Source organism: Crinia signifera, chromosome 19, assembly GCF_055691185.1.
Source record: "Crinia signifera chromosome 19, ASM5569118v1, whole genome shotgun sequence".
NCBI lineage: Eukaryota > Metazoa > Chordata > Amphibia > Anura > Myobatrachidae > Crinia > Crinia signifera.
The window spans coordinates 33,898,493-33,916,783 of record NC_139226.1 but is presented as its reverse complement, the minus strand read 5'-3'; positions in this window follow the sequence as shown (position 1 = coordinate 33,916,783).

Sequence of the window (18,291 nt, the reverse complement as noted above, 5' to 3'; positions counted from 1 at the left end):
ATTGTGGGGATAATACTTTAACAATCTTAATAATCATCTCATATATTTGGCTACATCTGTCACTCAAAGTGTGTCTGGAGCTGTAACGCTGGGTGGAGCCTCTGACTCACATGACTGACTCACACGACAGAGAACCAGCCCAGTGAGCCCACCCTCTGCCTCTCCATGTTACACAGCAAAGACACAGCTACTCACCAGACACACCAGGTGAGCGCCCCACACCTCCATACCTCCCAACATGACCCTCTCCAGGAGGGACAGAATGCTCTGTTTGTGGACTTCCATCTTAATTTATGATTGTCATCACCTGTTTTAAACAGGGTAATTGATAAGAAAGGTGTTTAAGCACAGGTGATGGTAATCCATAAATTAAGAAGAAAGTCCAGAAACAGAGCAATGTGTCCCCCCCCATCCCATTCAAGGCATCCCCACGATTAAATGGCACATGCAAAACACTGACATGGCTATGGTCGACAATGAAAAAGGTTGACAAGATTTATTTTTTACTTTTTCAATGTTTTCATATTCATTCTCATGTGTCGACATGGACACCAATGAAGTGCCACACTTAATGTCAACATTTACATGTGTTGACCTTTCTGTGTTGATTTTTTCTTGTGGCGATTCGCGGCACCCCCCGCGACCCCCCTCCCGCGATTTGCAGCACACCCCCCGCAATTCGCGGCACCCCCGGTGACTCCCGCGATTCGCGGCCCCACCCCGTGACACCCCCCCCTCCTGCGATTTGCGGCACCCCGCGACCCCACCCCCCCAACGATTTGCGCCAACCCCCCTGGCCCCCCCTCCCGCGGTTCACGGTGCCCCCCATGACCCCCCCTACCACGATTCCCCACCCCTGACCCCCCCTCCTGTCATTGCGGCAACCCCCCGCCCCCGCGACCCACCCTCCCGCGATTCACTGCAACCCCCCGCGCCCCCCCCTCCAACGATTCGCGGCACCCACACCCCCCCCTCCCGCAATTCACGGCATCCACCCACGACCCCTCCTCCCGTGATTCGCGGACACCCCTCACCTCTTCCCTCCCCCCCCACCCCCGCGCGCGATTCACGGCAACCCCAGGATTAAATGGCACATGCAAAACACTGACACGGCTATGATCGACAATGAAAAAGGTTGACATGAGTTTTTGAAGATTTATTTTTCTTTTTTTTAATGATTTCATATTCATTCTCATGTGTCGACATGGACACCAATGAGGTGTCACACTTATGTCAACATTTACATGTGTTGACCTTTCTATGTTGATTTTTTCTTGTGGCAATTTTTTCCAGTGACAACTATGTGCACGTCAACCTACACATCATCAACCAATTCTTTGTATAATATATAACATCTGTTCTGTTTTACTGTAGGTGTTTTAAGTCAGACCTTTTACTGCTACTATTACTGTTTATGTAAATGCATTCTGAATGACAGCAACATCCTACCATCCTTCTACAAGAATATATAACCAACTAGGTGATTCATCGCGCCCCATGCCCCCCCCTCCCGCAATTCATGGACCCCCCCACGCACCCCCTCCTGCGATTCGCAACCCCCACTCGCGCAATTCACGCCCCCTCCCACGCTTTGCGGACCCCCGCCCTCTCCCGCGATTCGCCGACACCTGCGCCCCCCCTCCCTTGATTCACGGCACCCCCGCGCCCCTCCCGCAATTCACGGCACCCCTAAGCCCCTCTTTAGTCCCCCGTATACTCACACACCCCTATCACTACCCAGCTTGCTGCTCTCCTGAACCGTAACTTCCACCACTGGGGAGTCGCTGACGCTGTTTTGCCCACATGCCCCTATCATGCCTCATAGCCCAGCCTCCTGCTCTCATGCACCCGAACTCCCACCCAGTAGGAGGAGACACTGACTAAGGGCCACCATCCTGTACTCCTGTACTGCCACGCTGGACCCTCACCCACTGGCAGAAGCTGCACAGTATCTCCCACCCTCCTCTTTAGTCCCCCTTATGCCCACACACCCCTATCACTACCCAGCCTCCTGTTTTCCTGTGTCGTGACCTCCGCCAGTGGGGAGCCGCTGACTCAGAAACACCCTACTATACTATTGCACACACACACACCTAAACAACATGCACACACAGCCCCCCCCCCACACCCACAAATGTCACTGTACCATCCACACTATCAATGTACATCTTACTCTGTAACCGCTTTTTAATTAAACAAAACAATACACACCCCTTCCACATCATATGCTCTCTATTTAACACATTTTACCTATAACTCAAGTTGCAATACACGTCATCTTTAATTCTAACCATCTTTCTCATATACAAATGTTCACAAATTAAGGGGGCACAGCCCCTTACGACGGTGTGAAGAGCGCCTGTAGGGCGCGATGAATCACCTAGTTTAATTATAAGCTGCTACAGATCTCGCAGCAGCGCACGGTTAGCACACATTAGCGTGGAATCTTACCAGCAAAACATTGCCCAATAATGCCGTGTTCTCACTGCGAGTGAGAAATACACGGCTTTTCCCCGGCATTGAAATGCCCGGGACTGCCGCGCTGGACTCCCGTTCATTCCCGGGTGAAGAAGTTCTACCCGGGAATTTGCCTTTTAACATGGGTTTTTCGGCAGTGTGTACGGGTCAACCCGTGTCTGCATACCCGGATCTCAGACACGGGTAAAAAGTCTGAAATCCGGGTATGCGACCCGTTCACACTGCCAAAAATCCAGTGTTAAAAGGAGTCTACATGCTAGACCCGGGAATTTGGCTGCAGTGAGAACGGGGTATTACAAAGACTTTCAAAACACAAGTATACAATTCTTGGCGCTGGTAAGGGCAGCTTAAAACCACCAGGAGTTACCTTCCTGGTGTAGACAAACAATATTTAAAGGATATGGATGGTTTCAGCGCCCAACAGTTAGGTAATTAAGCAAAGTGGATATAATATCCCTTACTTTTCCATGTAAGTGTCCTCAAAGCAGTCCAAAACACAATCTTTTCTCATACAATTTTCTCTGTGCAGGATATATATGTGAAATAGAAAGAAGAACAACGTAGTGGCTGCATAGACAGGGAGTAGTTTAAACATGATAGGCTGTGTGTGTGACACCTTGAGTCATGTGACTCGGGGACTCTATTGGATCTGTGGGTTGGCCTGTTGGCTGGGAATATCACATCTGGAAAGGGAGGAGTCAGCCTCTTTTTCCAGAAAATTCTGAGTGAGTAGACGTGTTCCCCCTGTAGCTGCTTAGAATTGCGGGTTCAGGCAGATTAAATTAGATTCATTGGTGGTTTAGTGGTTAGAGAGGATGCCTAGGTCCAAGCAGCCCCCCGCGTCCCGTCCCAGTCGAGTCACCCGGCCCCCTGCCCGTTTCACCCAGGGTGCCGTTTCGGGCCTACCCGCGGACGCCTCACCTGGTCCCGAAGTTGACGCTCCGGTCCCCTCCGCAGGCTCCGGCGGTAGACGCGGCGTTGCTGCTGGTCCTGACAGGGCCGCGGCTTCAGCGCGCCCCGCTGTGACGCAGGAGGCTGGGCGCGGGCGGTTGGCGACGACCGGCGGCCGTGCCGCGTCAGGCCGCAGCCGCCATAATCTGACTGGGGGGGCTACTGCCGGGGCTCCGGCACCTGCCAGGAGAGCGGGGAGGGGAGGAAGGACTCTGGCTGTGGGGCGAGCGGCGCCCGAGTCTCTCCAGGTAATGGCGAACGCAGAGGTAATGGCGTTGCCGCCTGGGGGCGGGGCAGCCCGCGTCCTGTCAGCCATGTACCTGGTAGCTGCGGGAGAGGGGATGGAGCTTGGGCTGCAGGCCCCGTGAGGGCGCAGGATGCCTGCAGAGCTGGCAGTACTCACAGGGCTCATTCCTGGGACCGTGCAGTATCACCAGCCAGGCAGGGACAGGGTTTAGTTAGGGAGAGAGGCAGTGGGAGTGACAAGGGTCGGTCAGCTGGTCGCAGTGGCCGTGGGGCCGAGGAGGCACGCGGGCACAGCAGCCGCAGGGGACCGGCAAACCCTGCTTTCGACCCGGCCTTTCTTTATGCGGCCCTGTCTTCTGTTGCTGGGGCACTGGCTCCTTTAGTTGATGGTGTACCTAGCAGCGCTGGACCTGCAGGCTCCAGCAGGCACAGGTCCTCCGGGAGGGAAACCATACCAGGCTGTGCTGCATTTGTGCGGGCTTTTGGAAATCTCAGTTCCAATCCTGTGAGCAGGGATAGGGAACGGTCCAGACGGTCTAGGGGCAGGGCATCGCATATCAGGCATAGAAGTGGCCGCAAAGGGTGCAGATGTTCCCCTGGGTCCCCTTCTTTCTTCCCTGCAGATGATGGAGATGAAGGAGTTGACAATGAGGAGCAGGCAGAAGAGGATGGTGACGATGACACGTGGGCGGCTCAGCCCGAGTCATCAGGTGAGGGTGGTTCCGATGACGAGGATACGGATGGGTCTAGCACTACATCTGGGGGATCACATTCCACACACTATTCTTCCTCTTCCTCTTCTTCCTCGCCTGCTGGCTCAGATGTGGGCAGACTGCTAAAGCGTGTAAGCGAGCGGCCAAATACGCCAAGAAAGAGGCAAGCCGTCAGGTTAAGCAGGGCAAGCGCAAAAGAAAGGAGCGCATTTCACGCAGAGAGAGGAAGCGTAGGACTTTGCCTCCTGTGGAACACTGGGATTACACCGAAGTGCTTCGCGGTCTTAGGGACAGTTGCAGAAAGAAAATTGAGAAGGGGGACTTCGTTGACTTGTTCAGTCTAACTGACGAGTCAAAGAAGGCTTACAAAGCAGCTAAATCCAAGGGAGGAATAGGTGCCGAAGCCTATCGCTCGTACGATAACTGGCTAGCCGGTTTTTGTGTCTTCGCAGCCTGCTACCTAGAAGACCGCCCTGAGGAGCATATGAATGTTATCAGATACATTCATATGGTCCATGATATGCACATGCGTTATGGCGGGATGGCATGGAGGACGTATGACGAGCGTTTTAGGCGCAAGCAGGACTGCTTGCATGTTATGGACTTTGGCTGCAAGGACGTAGAGGTATGGATGGAGATAGCCAGAGTCCATACAGAGGTCGGCGTAGAAGCTCAACCTCAACCAGCCGCGCAGGCGCAATCATATGGGCTGCAACGGCAGACGGGGGAGCCCCCCGCTGTTAAGCGTTTCACGCCTGGGGGTAGGACATTCACCCCAGGTTCTGCGAAACGTAAATGCTACGCCTTCAATAACTCTTTTTGCCAGCTTGGGCAGCGTTGCAAATATAAACATGTGTGCATCAATTGCTCGGGCAACCATCCGGCATCCACCTGCTTTTGGGGAGGCCGCCCCTCTAGAGGGGCGGGCGCCCAGGCCGCACCCAAGCCTTCGGCGGCAGGACCATCTCGCTAGAGCGCCTACGCCGGTACTGGTCGAGCGCATGGCCCCTTGGCTGCGACAGTACCCTGACTTAGATATGGCAAAATTCTTGTTTAATGGTTTTTCAGTTGGCTTCAAGTTGCCCATACAAGGCGAGGTTCGAGGCGGATCATTTAGGAACCTACAATCTGCGCTATCGCTATCTGCTATCCTCAGGGAGAAAGTTGACAAGGAGCTGCAACTGGGGCGTATGGCCGGGCCTTTTTTGGATCCCCTATTGGAAAACTTGATATTATCCCCGGTGGGTGTGGTTCCAAAAAAGGTTCCTGGCAAATACAGGCTGATACAACACCTATCATATCCGGATGGTTTCTCCGTCAACGACGCCATTCCACAGGATTGTTGCTCGGTTTTCTATCAGTCTTTCGAGGATGCTCTTGAGATGGTCAGGTCCTACGGGCAGGGGGCGCTCATGGCCAAGATCGACATTGAGTCAGCATTCCGACTACTTCCTCTACATCCAACGGCATTCAGGTACATGGGCTTCCGCATAGGGTGCGAGTACTTCATCGACAAATGCTTGCCGATGGGGTACTCAGTGTCTTGTGCTTATTTTGAGAGGTTCAGTACTTTCCTGCATTGGTGTGTTGAGAGGTCGGAAGGTGTGAGCGGGATCGCTCACTACCTGGACAACTTCCTATGTGTAGGGCCACAGCATTCCGACCAATGCATGCGCCTCTTGTCTGCTATCCGTTCTCTTTTCGGTGAATTGGGCGTCCCAATAGCCGAGGAGAAGACGGAGGGTCCAGTGACGTGTCTGTCATTTTTGGGGATCCAAATTGACACAAATCTTGGCCTTTGCCTACTGCCTCAGGACAAAATAGACAAGCTCAGGAGCACGATCGAGCTGTGCAAATCATCGCGCAAAATAACACTTAGGCAAGCTCAATCCCTGCTAGGCCAACTGAATTTTCCATGTCGGGTGATCCCGATGGGTAAGCTTTTCTGCCGCAAGATGGAGAGGGCCACTGCCGGGGTAGCCAGACAGCATCATCTAGTACGCCTGTCCGCCGAGATTAGGCGTGATCTCGCGGTTTGGTCCTCCTTCTTGGAGGAGTTTAATGGCGTTCGCATTTGGCTGTCCCCTGTTATGGACAATGCTATGCTTCAACTCTATACTGATGCTGCTGGCTCCTCCGGTTTCGGCTGTTTCTTAGACGGCAGCTGGTGTGCGCAAGCCTGGTCGGCTTCTTGGACGGAGAGCGGGCTCGTCAGGGATATGTTACTTCTTGAGCTTTTTCCCATCATGGTCGCAATGGAGATTTGGGCCTCTCAGCTGGCCAATCGCAGTGTCCTGTTCTGGTGTGACAATTTTAGCGCGGTCCACGCGATCAACAACCAGAAGGCAAAGTCACTCCAGGTTTTGAGGGTCTTGGCGCAGCTGTCTTTGCAATGCTTACGCTTCAACATCCTGTTCAGGGCCAAGCATGTCCCTGGCGTTCGTAACGAGGTGGCTGACGCGTTGTCGCGCTTTCAATGGGAACGTTTTAGGCAGTTGGCTCCAGGTGCTGATGCTGTTGGGGTCTCGTGCCCGCTTTATGTTTGGCAGGTCATCGAGCCAGACTGGAGGGGCTAGCAGAGATGTCGGTGGCGCCTGCTACTCTTAGAACGTATCGCCGGGCTTGGTCGGAATGGGAGAGCTTTGCTGGAGGGTCTGCGGGGCAAGGTAGGCGCGGGCAAAAGCTCCTGCTTTCTTTTATCTGGAAATTGTACAACGCAGGCTTGTCCAGGGCAGCAGTGTCTCGTCACCTAGCGGGTATATCCTTCTTCGCGCAGCTGAAGGGTTTCGCAGATTTTACTAAATGCTTTTTGGTTAGGAGAGCGATGAAGGGTTGGTCTCGCGTGGCTCCAGTCGCACCGGACAAGAGGCGTCCCATTGACTTCACCATGCTCAAATTATTATCTGAGAAAGTAAGCATAGTTGCAGATTCAGCGTTTGAAACCTTACTGTTTAGGTTAGCCTTTGCTATGGCTTTTCATGGGGCTTTGAGAGTTATGGAGCTAGTTGCCCCTTCTAAAAATAGGGAGTCCACACTACTGTGGTCAGACATACGCATAGACAAGCGAGCCCTCTGGTGTAGGATTAGGCGCTCTAAAACCGATCAGGCAGCAAGGGGGGCGTGGGTGCCAATGTACCCGGTTTTGCCGGTTTTAGTTTGTCCAGTTGCCTTAGCGAACCAATATGCTGCGGTCCGGCCGGAAGCCGCAGGGTCTTGGCTGCTGCATTATGATGAGTCCCCTCTAACGAGGTATCAGTTCAGCTGGATGCTGCGTCGCTGTTTGGGCGAGCTGGGTTTTGCTCCGGGAGAATTTGGCAACCATTCCTTCCGCATAGGGGCGGCTACTTCCGCAGCTAGGGCCGGCTGGCACGCAAGCGACATCAAAAGCTTAGGAAGATGGCGCTCAGCGACCTATAGAAAGTACATACGTCCACACCTCCTGCCCAGATGGTCTGTGCATGTCTGGTTTCCGTTTGAGTGGATGAACTCCTGTGTAACCCCTTCCCTTAGGCCTTCCTACTCGGGGATTAGCTACGCTCTGTTGTTGGGCCAGCGTCCGGAGTTTTCACGCTTTTTTGCCTGACTGACGGACTGAATTTGGCTATATAGATTCGGCTAATTCGGCACCAATTAAGAGTCCCTCAGCAGGTTCAGACGTTTTTTCTCCGGCCGAGTAATCCCCCTTTTTTCCTCAACCTTTCCAATACCTTTGCCTCCCTCGTTTGTTATTTCCCTTCTGTGTCTTGGAGTGGCTTCATTTAGCATTGAAGCAGTTCTATCGCACCAAATTTGTGCACAACCAAATTTTTCTTTTGGCAGATCCTCCTAATAAATACGTTACCTGCCCTCGAACAAATAATTCTAACTCCTATCTACGCATTTTTCTCCATATAGGTGTGGGCTACGATAACCTTAAAGTTTGGGTTGTAGGCCATTCTTACGTGCACTGGGCATCTAGGCTAATGGCTTCAGGCGAAGGACCTGTGTTGGAGTATTGTCACCTGGTGCGTTGGTTGGGAGTGAGGGGAATGTCCTGGCGCGAGCTAAGGGCTTTCCTTCTGGATAAAGTGAGGAGGTTTGGCTTACCCGAGGTGTTGGTGATTCATCTCGGAGGAAATGACCTTGGGAAAATGTCCCAGTTAATGCTGCAGTCCATGATCCTGGAAGATCTGGACGCAATCAAGAACGCATGGCCTAGATGCAAACTGATTTGGTCATTTGTACTGCCCCGCCTGAGTTGGAAAGGGGCGTTGGATTGTCGAGCTATTGATGAGGCCAGGAAGAAGTTAAATTCGGCAGTGGCTCGTTGGGTGCTGGAGTCGGGTGGTGCAGTGGTTCGGCATGAGAGGATTAGATTCCGCTATCATCAGCTCTATAGGCCTGACGGGATTCACTTAGTCAAGGAAGGTCTCTGGATATTTGTGGAGGATCTGTTATTGGCAATTGTGTCGGTGCTTTAGGTTGGTGGCGGGCGGGGCCTCAGGACCGAGGCCTCGCGTTGGCGGGAAAGAACGGCTAGTTGATAGATTGTAAGATTTTTCACCAAGGGGGTTATTCTAGTTCACTCCTTCTGGCAAATTCCTTCTTAGATGGACAAAACCATGTGCACTGAAGGGGGGCAGATGTAAAATGTGCAGAGAGAATTAGATTTGGGTGAGTTATTTTGTTTCTGTGCAGGGTAAATACTGACTGCTTTATTTTTATACTGCAATATAGATCTCACTTTGAAGTAAAACCCCACCCAAATCTAATTCTCTCTGCACAAGTTACATCTGCCCCCCTGCAGTGCACATGGTTTTGTCCATCTAAGAAGGATTTTGTCAGAAAGAGTGAACTAGAATAAGGCCCCAAGTTATGTTTGCTGCGTAGTTGGTTTGTTTTGGTGCGCTCGCCTCTCATTGGCTTAGGCCTTCGCTGGATTACCCGCTCGGGGACAGCGTCCCCACTCGGATGGGTGGGGTAGTCAATGTGTAGGAGGAGTGGATACCGCCTTTGAGTTAGTCCAATTTACGTATGCTAGTTTGGGGTGGAGTTTAGTTAAGTAGCCGTTCTTTCTGGGCCACCATTAATTCAATTAAAATTAAATAATTAATAAACAAACAACAAAATTAGCTTAAATATTTATAAATAAATTCAGCTAACAGTTTCTGCCAATCCACGTCTCCGAGTCTTTATTTCATTTAGAGTGTTTTAAGTATTGTGGTAATCAAAGGTGCACATGCAAAGGTTACACATCAGCCATTACAATGTTTAGAACAACGTAGTGGCTGCATAGACAGGGAGTAGTTTAAACATGATAGGCTGTGTGTGACACCTTGGGTCATGTGACTCGGGGACCCTATTGGATCTGTGGATTGGCCTGTTGGCTGGGAATATCACATCTGGAAAGGGAGGAGTCAGCCTCTCTTTCCAGAAAATTCTCCCGCCCTCCCTTCCCCTTCTTTCAATGGTTCCTTGGGGGGTGTTTTCGATCTAAGCGCGTTAGCTGATAGGCGGGAAAGAACGGCTAGTTGATAGATTGTAAGATTTTTCACCAAGTTATGTTTGCTGCGTAGTTGGTTTGTTTCGGTGCGCTCGCCTCTCATTGGCTTAGGCCTTCGCTGGATTACCCGCTCGGGGACAGCGTCCCCACTCGGATGGGTGGGGTAGTCAATGTGTAGGAGGAGTGGATACCGCCTTTGAGTTAGTCCAATTTACGTATGCTAGTTTGGGGTGGAGTTTAGTTAAGTAGCCGTTCTTTCTGGGCCACCATTAATTCAATTAAAATTAAATAATTAATAAACAAACAACAAAATTAGCTTAAAGATTTATAAATAAATTCAGCTAACAGTTTCTGCCAATCCACGTCTCCGAGTCTTTATTTCATTTAGAGTGTTTTAAGTATTGTGGTAATCAAAGGTGCACATGCAAAGGTTACACATCAGCCATTACAATGTTTAATATATATACACTGTGAAGTCCAATTTTAACAGTCCTAAAAGTTCATGGGGGGTCCCAAGGTATCTGCCCCTGATATTCTTCCCTTCTATTCTTCTTCCCTTAAGGTGTCTGTCAAAATTATTCTTATTGGTTCACCACGTGTCGACACAAAGTAGAGTATGCGTACATGCGAGTAAATAGGAGTAAACACATCAGGGTTTCTTTTAGAACTTGCTGAGATCCCTTATGTGGTTACAATTTTCTCCGTGGTGGATGTGTATATGGAAAAAAAAACAATAAAATACACAATGTGAAATCGGGGGTCCCAAGGTATCTGCCCTTGATATTCTTCCCTCCTATTCTTTTTCCTGTGTCTGTCAAAGTTATTCTTATAGGTTCACCACGTGTCACCCTGAATAAGAGTATGCGTACATGTGTGCTTACATGTCAGAAAGTGGAAACAAGCACATCAGGGTTTCTTTTAAAACTCGGTGTGCTTACTTGTATGCTTACTTGGAAACACGTATGACTGCTCCTATCACGGTTTCTTTGGGTAAGAAGTCTCCAAACATGGAAGTTAGATAAAACCAATGTCCTTTATTCGTAAAGATATGTGCACAAAATATATAACCGTTCCAAACAAGTGTATACACAGACTAGAGGTATAACAAGGACACCTTAACTGGGAGAAGATGGAATCACAAAGGCCCGGGATGCTCACCAGTAGGGGTGGTCCAAGTCTTCCCTCAAAGTCTGGATACCAATTTACAACACCGCACCAACGCGTTTCGATCGGGGGGTCTTTTTTATATCTCTAGTCTGTGTATACACTTGTTTGGAACGGTAATTAATTACCTAACTGTTGGGTGCTGAAACCATGCATATCCTTTAAATATTGTTTGTCTACACCAGGAAGATAACTCCTGGTGGTTTTAACCCCTTACCGCCGCAGCCTGTTTTTGCCTTCCTGACAGAGCCCTTTTTTTCAAATCTGACATGTATCACTTTATGTGGGGATAACTTTTTATTGCTTTTACTTATCCCAGTGATTTTGAGATTGTTTTCTCGTGACACATTGTACTTTAAGTTAGTGGTAAATTTGGTCGATACAGTCTTTTTTTTTTGTGAAAAATACCAAAATGTCGTAAAAAAATTGAACATTTTGCAATTTGCAAAATGTTAAATTTTCTGCTTGTGAGACAAATAATCATACCACTCAAAATAGTTAATAACTAACATAGACCATATGTATACTTTATGTTTTAATCATTATTTCAACCTCCTTTTATTTTTTTGGGACACTAGGGGGCAGCAGAGTCAAAATTATACACATAACTCATAAAACGCTGCAATTGGCTGTTCACATTTGAACAGCCAATCGCAACGATCGCCGATGGGGGGGCATCGCTGCCCCCCCTGGGCAATGAGGGAAGATGTCTGCTGTCAGGGACAGCAGACATCATCCCTCTGTCACCGCGTCTATAGACGCGGTGACAGTTTAATGGCATGACGTACATTTATGCCATGTGTCGGGAAGTACATCCCGACCATGACGTAAATGTACGTCAAATGTCGGGAAGGGGTTAAGCTTTTAAATATTACAAAGACTTGTAGCACAAAAGTAAAGACAGTCTTGACCAGATGAGTTTACAATCTAAGGGGAAGTGAGGAACGCTTGAATTTTAAGGTTTTGGAATGACAACTGTAGACTGATGGGGGGAGGGGGGGAGGTGTGGCTACTGTATGACGGAAGCATTATCAGTCGCCAATGGTAAAGTAGTCATAGCATTTCTGTGTGGCTATGAGTGGTGCTTCACTGTTGAATTCAGAGAAGACAGCAAAAAGACACCAAGCATGGACCAGCAGTCAACCATAACTGTCCTTCTCTAAGCTAACAGAACCTTCTTCTAGAAAAAGCTACATAAGTACTAAAGCAGTTATCTGCCAGGTGAGTAGCATTGTTCCTGGTGTAAAAAAAAAATATTGTGTTGATTGTGTTTATATCATATATATTAATAATTATGTGGTGAGGGACAGGATTCGCTTCTGTTTGACCACATAGTTTAGGATTCATTTATTTATATATTTATGATTGGCAGCCACCAGCACTGATTATTTTGCCTATTATTTTGACCATAATTAATTGTTTCTTTACCACCAACCCGAGGCACCCCTGCACTGAGGGGTGGTGGTTGGTGGTTTCTTTATCACCAACCTGAGGCACCCCTGCACTGAGGGGTGGTGGTTGGTGGTTTCTTTATCACCAACCTGAGGCACCCATGCACTATGCTACCCCAAGGTGCCTAGGCACACAGTTTGGGAACCACTGTGCTATGGGTTTTTATTTAACATTTATTACTATACTACCATGTTTGCCCTACCCCGAAAATAAGCCCTATCAAAATTCCCATTACCCGAGTCTGTGCACTAAATTCAATGCCCCCAGCTCCAACCCCGCTATCCCCCTCACCGCCGCCCTGCTGGGGGGATGCTGTACAGTACTGTATCAGCCCTTGTACCATTGAAGACTCCAGCTCCCAGTCCCAGGGATGCATTGCGCATTGCACATGACGTCACTGCGCACATCCATGCAGCTTCTGTACACGGCAGGAGCAGATTAGTCAGCAGCGGCGCCGGCGGAAAGCCTGAAAAACTGGAAAGTGCTGTAGGTAAGGAGCAGGACTGGGGGCATGGGGGCTGCAAAAGCAAGACTAGGGGCATGGTGGCTGTAAAAGCAGGACTGGGGGCCCCAAAAAATAAGCCTTATGGTGTTTTTTGTTGGAAAAAAAATATATAAGAAAGTGTTTTATTATCGGGGAAACATGGTAGTTAAAGCCCATCAAAATGGCCCATTTTTGTTTTGCTCGACCGCAAATCGCCAGGCGGGATTCAATGTCCCGCCTGCCGATCGGCGATAAGAGGGCGTGTCCACGTAAACGGCCATTGATTGTTGAAATCCAGCAGTGATTGCGACAATTCCCAGCCGTTCGGCAAAACGGGCAGACAGCTTTTATAGTAGGGCCCGTTCTGTCGATCTGCCTCTTCAATGCTGTCGGTCAAGAGAGCATTGACTAGGCGCTCACCGCTATTTCCGCATTGGAAATAGCGCCAGGGATTGAATACCCCCTACTGTCCCTATATGCATTAAAGAGTCATTCTTCCCCACAAACTCAAAACAGAACCATCCAATACGGTATTTACATAACAGTCAGGTGACTCCCAGCTCACGCCTGATCACCAAAACTTATAGGGCACCTGTTGTCACAAGAGTTACATTTGTAAGTACTATCTACAAATGTGACCTGTTAAATTTAAGAGCAATATTAAGTGGTTCTGCCCCCAAAAGAATTGTCTGATGACATCATGGATTATGCACAATCCCAAAACAAAGGGTATAATTATTGCACTGATGACATTACACAGAACATACAGTATGAAACATTGGAAGAGATAAAACTTCTAGAGTGGAGACGTTGTCCATACCAACCAATAAGCTGCTACGTATTTCATAGAATGAAAGTTACAAATTCTATCTAGAAGCTGATTGGATGGAAGGGGCCATTTCTCATCGTATCCATTTCTCCACTCTTTGAGCTTTGATACATCACCAATATTAAATCAGTTGTAGGATATTAGTAATACTGGCTCCCACTTATATCTGGGAGCCTCTAGCAGACACTCTCCCCCTCTCCTAGATAGCGTATAGCTATTGCAGAACCTGAATTTATGCAATGAAGGGTACAATACTTGTTACTCAGGTACCACACTTTACACTTACAGTAGCTGTACATTTAAGTGCAATGCCCTATGACCACGGGCACATTAATAGAGGAGTGAGCTGTGGGTAGATGCTAAATTGTAGACCTTCCACGCCCAGATGGAGGAACGAGGCCAGGGGGCTTGCTCCTTCACTATCCACGCCACCACTGGATGCCTTTAGTAACCAGGTGGCGAGCGAAGCGATCCACCGTGCCCGAAGCAAGCCCGTGAGTGTCCGTGTGCGACCCTTCTACCGACCTTGCTCCTCCTCTCTCCACCCCCTCTCCTCCCCTGTGACGTCAGGAGGTCCTTTAGTCTACTTCAATTTAGACCTAACCGCGAGCTGTGTGCAATCTCCGTCTGGGCCCCTCCTCTTTATCACAGAAGACTCTAGCACTGTACGCGAGTCTAGTGTGCATAGTCTTCTGGAAAATGGCATGATGGCCATTTTTTCGGTGATTTTCCTACTGTGATGGCAAAATAGCCACAGTCAAAGGCGTAACTACCATAGGTGCAAGCAGGGCCGGCAATAGAAATCTTGGGGCCCCATACACTGATATTTCTGGGGGGCCCCCACCCCCTCAAGCACTAGTAGTTGTGTGGAGCAGGGAGGAATGGTAGGCATATTGGTGGCAAGAAGTCCCATATAATGGCTGCCCCCAGTGCAGATAGTCTCACTTCTGAACTGACAACTAATACACATTATGCCACAAATTGTGATGCCTACTACACATTATGCCACACACTGTAATGCCCATTAGACAATATACCACACGCCGCGATGCCCATCACGGTACTTATGTAGTATCTGGGCTGCCGATTTTTTGATTGTATGCCTTAAGTTAAGGCATACAATCAGATGCGATGCGATGCGATATCGCATCGCATCGCATACGATGCGATGCGATGCGATGACCCGATTTTTCCATAGGATTCAATGTTAAAATGGACTGAGTCCATTTTAACATGGAATTCAATGGGAAAAAGGGGTCCTTTTCATACCCCTACTATCCAAGTGGGCATGGAGTTGGATATAAACCTGTGGCGAGCGTAGCGAGCCACCGAGCCCGAAGCGTGGCGAGCGAAGCGAGCCCCGCGAGGGGACGGTATTCTGTGTCCCCTCGCGGGGCTCGCTACGCTCGCCACGCTTCGGGCTCGGTGGCTCGCTACGCTCGCCACAGGTTTATATCCAACTCCATGCCCACTTGGATAGTAGGGGTATGAAAAGGACCCCTTTTTCCCATTGAATTCCATGTTAAAATGGACTCAGTCCATTTTAACATTGAATCCTATGGAAAAATCGGGTCCATCGCATCGCATCGCATCGCATCGCATGCGATTTGGTCGGGTGCGATGCGATGCGATGGACCCGATTTCAAAATCGGCAGCCCAGTTACTACATAAGTACCCCCATCACATATTATGCCACACACCATGATGGTCATTACATATTATGCCACACACCATAATGCCCATGACACATTAGGCCACACACCATAATGCCCATTACATGTTATGCCACATAAATGCCACTTACCTACATGCTCATTGTCAGGGGTTACATGGTGATTGCCATAGGTTTCTTGTGCAATGTCAGGGGTTACATGCTTGGTGCCAGGGGGTTACATGCTCCTTGCCATGGGGTTACATGCTCCATGCCAGGGTTTTATGCTCCTTGCCACGGGGGAGTACAAGTTTGTTGCCCAGTGGGGATTACCTGCTCAATGCCAGGAAGGATAACATGCTTGTTGCCAGGGAAGTTAAATTCTCGTTGGCCAGGGGGATAACATACTTGTTGCCAGGGGGTTAAATGTTTGTTCCCAGTGGACATGTTAGTTGCCATGGGATATTAAACGCCATGCAGGGGATAACATGCTAGTTGCCATGGGATGTTAAATGTTCATTGCCAGGGGGAATTTACATGTTTGTTGCCCAGGGGTAGAATGGGCAACTGCCCGACTACGATGGTAGGAGCTCCTTGGTGCCGCTGAGACAGAAATGAGCCTGCAGATAAATACACGGGGGCCAGGCCCGGCGACAGGGGGGGTCAAAGGATACAGCTGACCACGGCTCCGATGATCAGAGAGGCCCCAAGTTCAGCCCCCGCTTGGCCACCGGGCCACTCATCCTCTGAATTCAGCACTTATTGTTCCCCCTCCCTTAAGAAAAATTTGCGTGGCCGTGGTGCCGCTGAGACAGAAATGAGCCTGTAGAGAAGTAAATTGGGGCTACCTGGGGACATTCGCCTGGACACGCAGCTCTTGGCTGCCGCGCGAGCAGGCTGTGGACGGTCCGCCTGGAGCCGCTGGGGACCCGCTCACCCTTTGCTTGCAGCTTCGCAAAGGGAAGCTGCGTGTCCCAGCGGACCATCCACAGGCTGCGTGTCCCGGCGAATGTCCCCAGACAGTCCCCGTGTATTGCAGGCTCATTTCTGTCTCAGCGGCACCATGTCCACGCAAACAGTCAGAGGATGAGTGGCCCAGCGGCCAAGCAGGGGCTGAACTTGGGGCCCCTCTGATCATCGGGGCCGGGGTCAGCTGTACCCTTGACACTCCCCCTATTGCTGGGCCTGGGTGCAAGGGGTGCAGCGGCTATGGGGCCCAGAGCTGCAGGGGGCCCATCTTTGCTGTTTAAGTTATATGTTTTAGATATATTTATCACCATCAGTTGCTAAATAGGGGGTCCTTACAAACTTTTGCTATGGGGCCTATGAATATCTAGTTACGCCCCTGGCCACAGTGCTATTTTCCTAGTGATTTGTGCAGAGCTGCTTCCACCAATGTGGGATTCCTGAGGTGTAAGTATTCAAGAAATGGGTACACTCATTATAGATACTGCCTCTGCCTCTGACATCACAACATGTGACCCAGATGTGAGTCTGCACATCTGACTATAACAGATAATAGAAAGGTACAGTCACACCTAGTAAGGTGTGTTACCACGTCATTCTGATTGCATATATTGGTAATGGTCTATTTTTGTACAATACATATTTACTTACAGTATAGTGGCTTTGTACACATAGGCGTTACTCTTTGAAGGGGAGATTTATTAAGCTCGGTGAAGTGATAAACTGTCTGGTTTTTATCACAGGCCAATCAGCTCCTCCTGTAAAGTTACAGGCTTGGTTTGAAAAATGACAGGAGCTGATTGGCCGGTGATAAAAACCAGACCCTTTATCACTTCACCGAGCTTAATAAATCTACCCCTGTGTCGCAATTGCAACAAATAAGAGATAATTTCCTAGCATCCTCAGTATCTACAGTACTATATCATGCACTAGCCATTATCAGGGTTTTTACCACATTTTGGTATGCAGGAAAACCCGCACGTCGCAAAAGCTGACAATACCCCATAGAAGTCTATGGGCTTCTTACTGCGACCCGCCGCCGCCCCGCATGGACCCCTGCCGACCCCCCCCCCCCTCACCTGTTTCTAGACCAATGACCCCTTCCTCTCTGCACTGTACATCCCCTTCCAAGAGCAGGGAGGACCCGCTCACTCTTTGCTTGCAGCTTCACAAAGGGAAGCTCTACTATATTCGGTGGAGGGGGGCAAAGTGGGGTTGGCAGATGTTACTGTAACCCACCCTAGGACTGGTAGGTAGAAAAATCACTCAATTCAGCCATACCTCCCAACTGTCCCAATTACAGTGCTGTGCAGACCCCTCCCATTGGTCGCAGTGTCACGTGGCTGGGGGTGGGGTGTCAGGTTTTGGGAGTCGGAGCTGTTGAAGTCAGTGAGGGTAGGGAGCCGGGGATGCCCAGCTGTTTAGGGAGTGCTGGGCACTCTACTGAAATTATCGAATGGGGGATGCGGCACTCTGGCCCAATTCCCTCTGGCTGGGGTCCCACTGCTTTTACACTGTGGTCCCACTGTGGTGACTTTCAAAGTTGGGAGGTATGCCCATATCAACCAATCAGATGCTATCTACTATCTTCTAGAAGGTGTTAAATAATAATAAGAATCTAATTGGTTGCTATGGGCAACATCCCATCTCAATAAAACTGGTATCTTATAAAATTGTCCCCTCTGTGTGTTATCGGGTCTAGAAAATGTTGTGCTTCAAACAATGCATACATCCTTTATTTATCATTCATTAAGCAAAATATTTAAAGATGTATTATCAGTCATTTATATAGCGCACACAAATTCCGCAGCGCTTTACAGAGACTATTTGAACATTCACATCAGTCCCCGCCCCAGAGGAGCTTACACTCTTAAT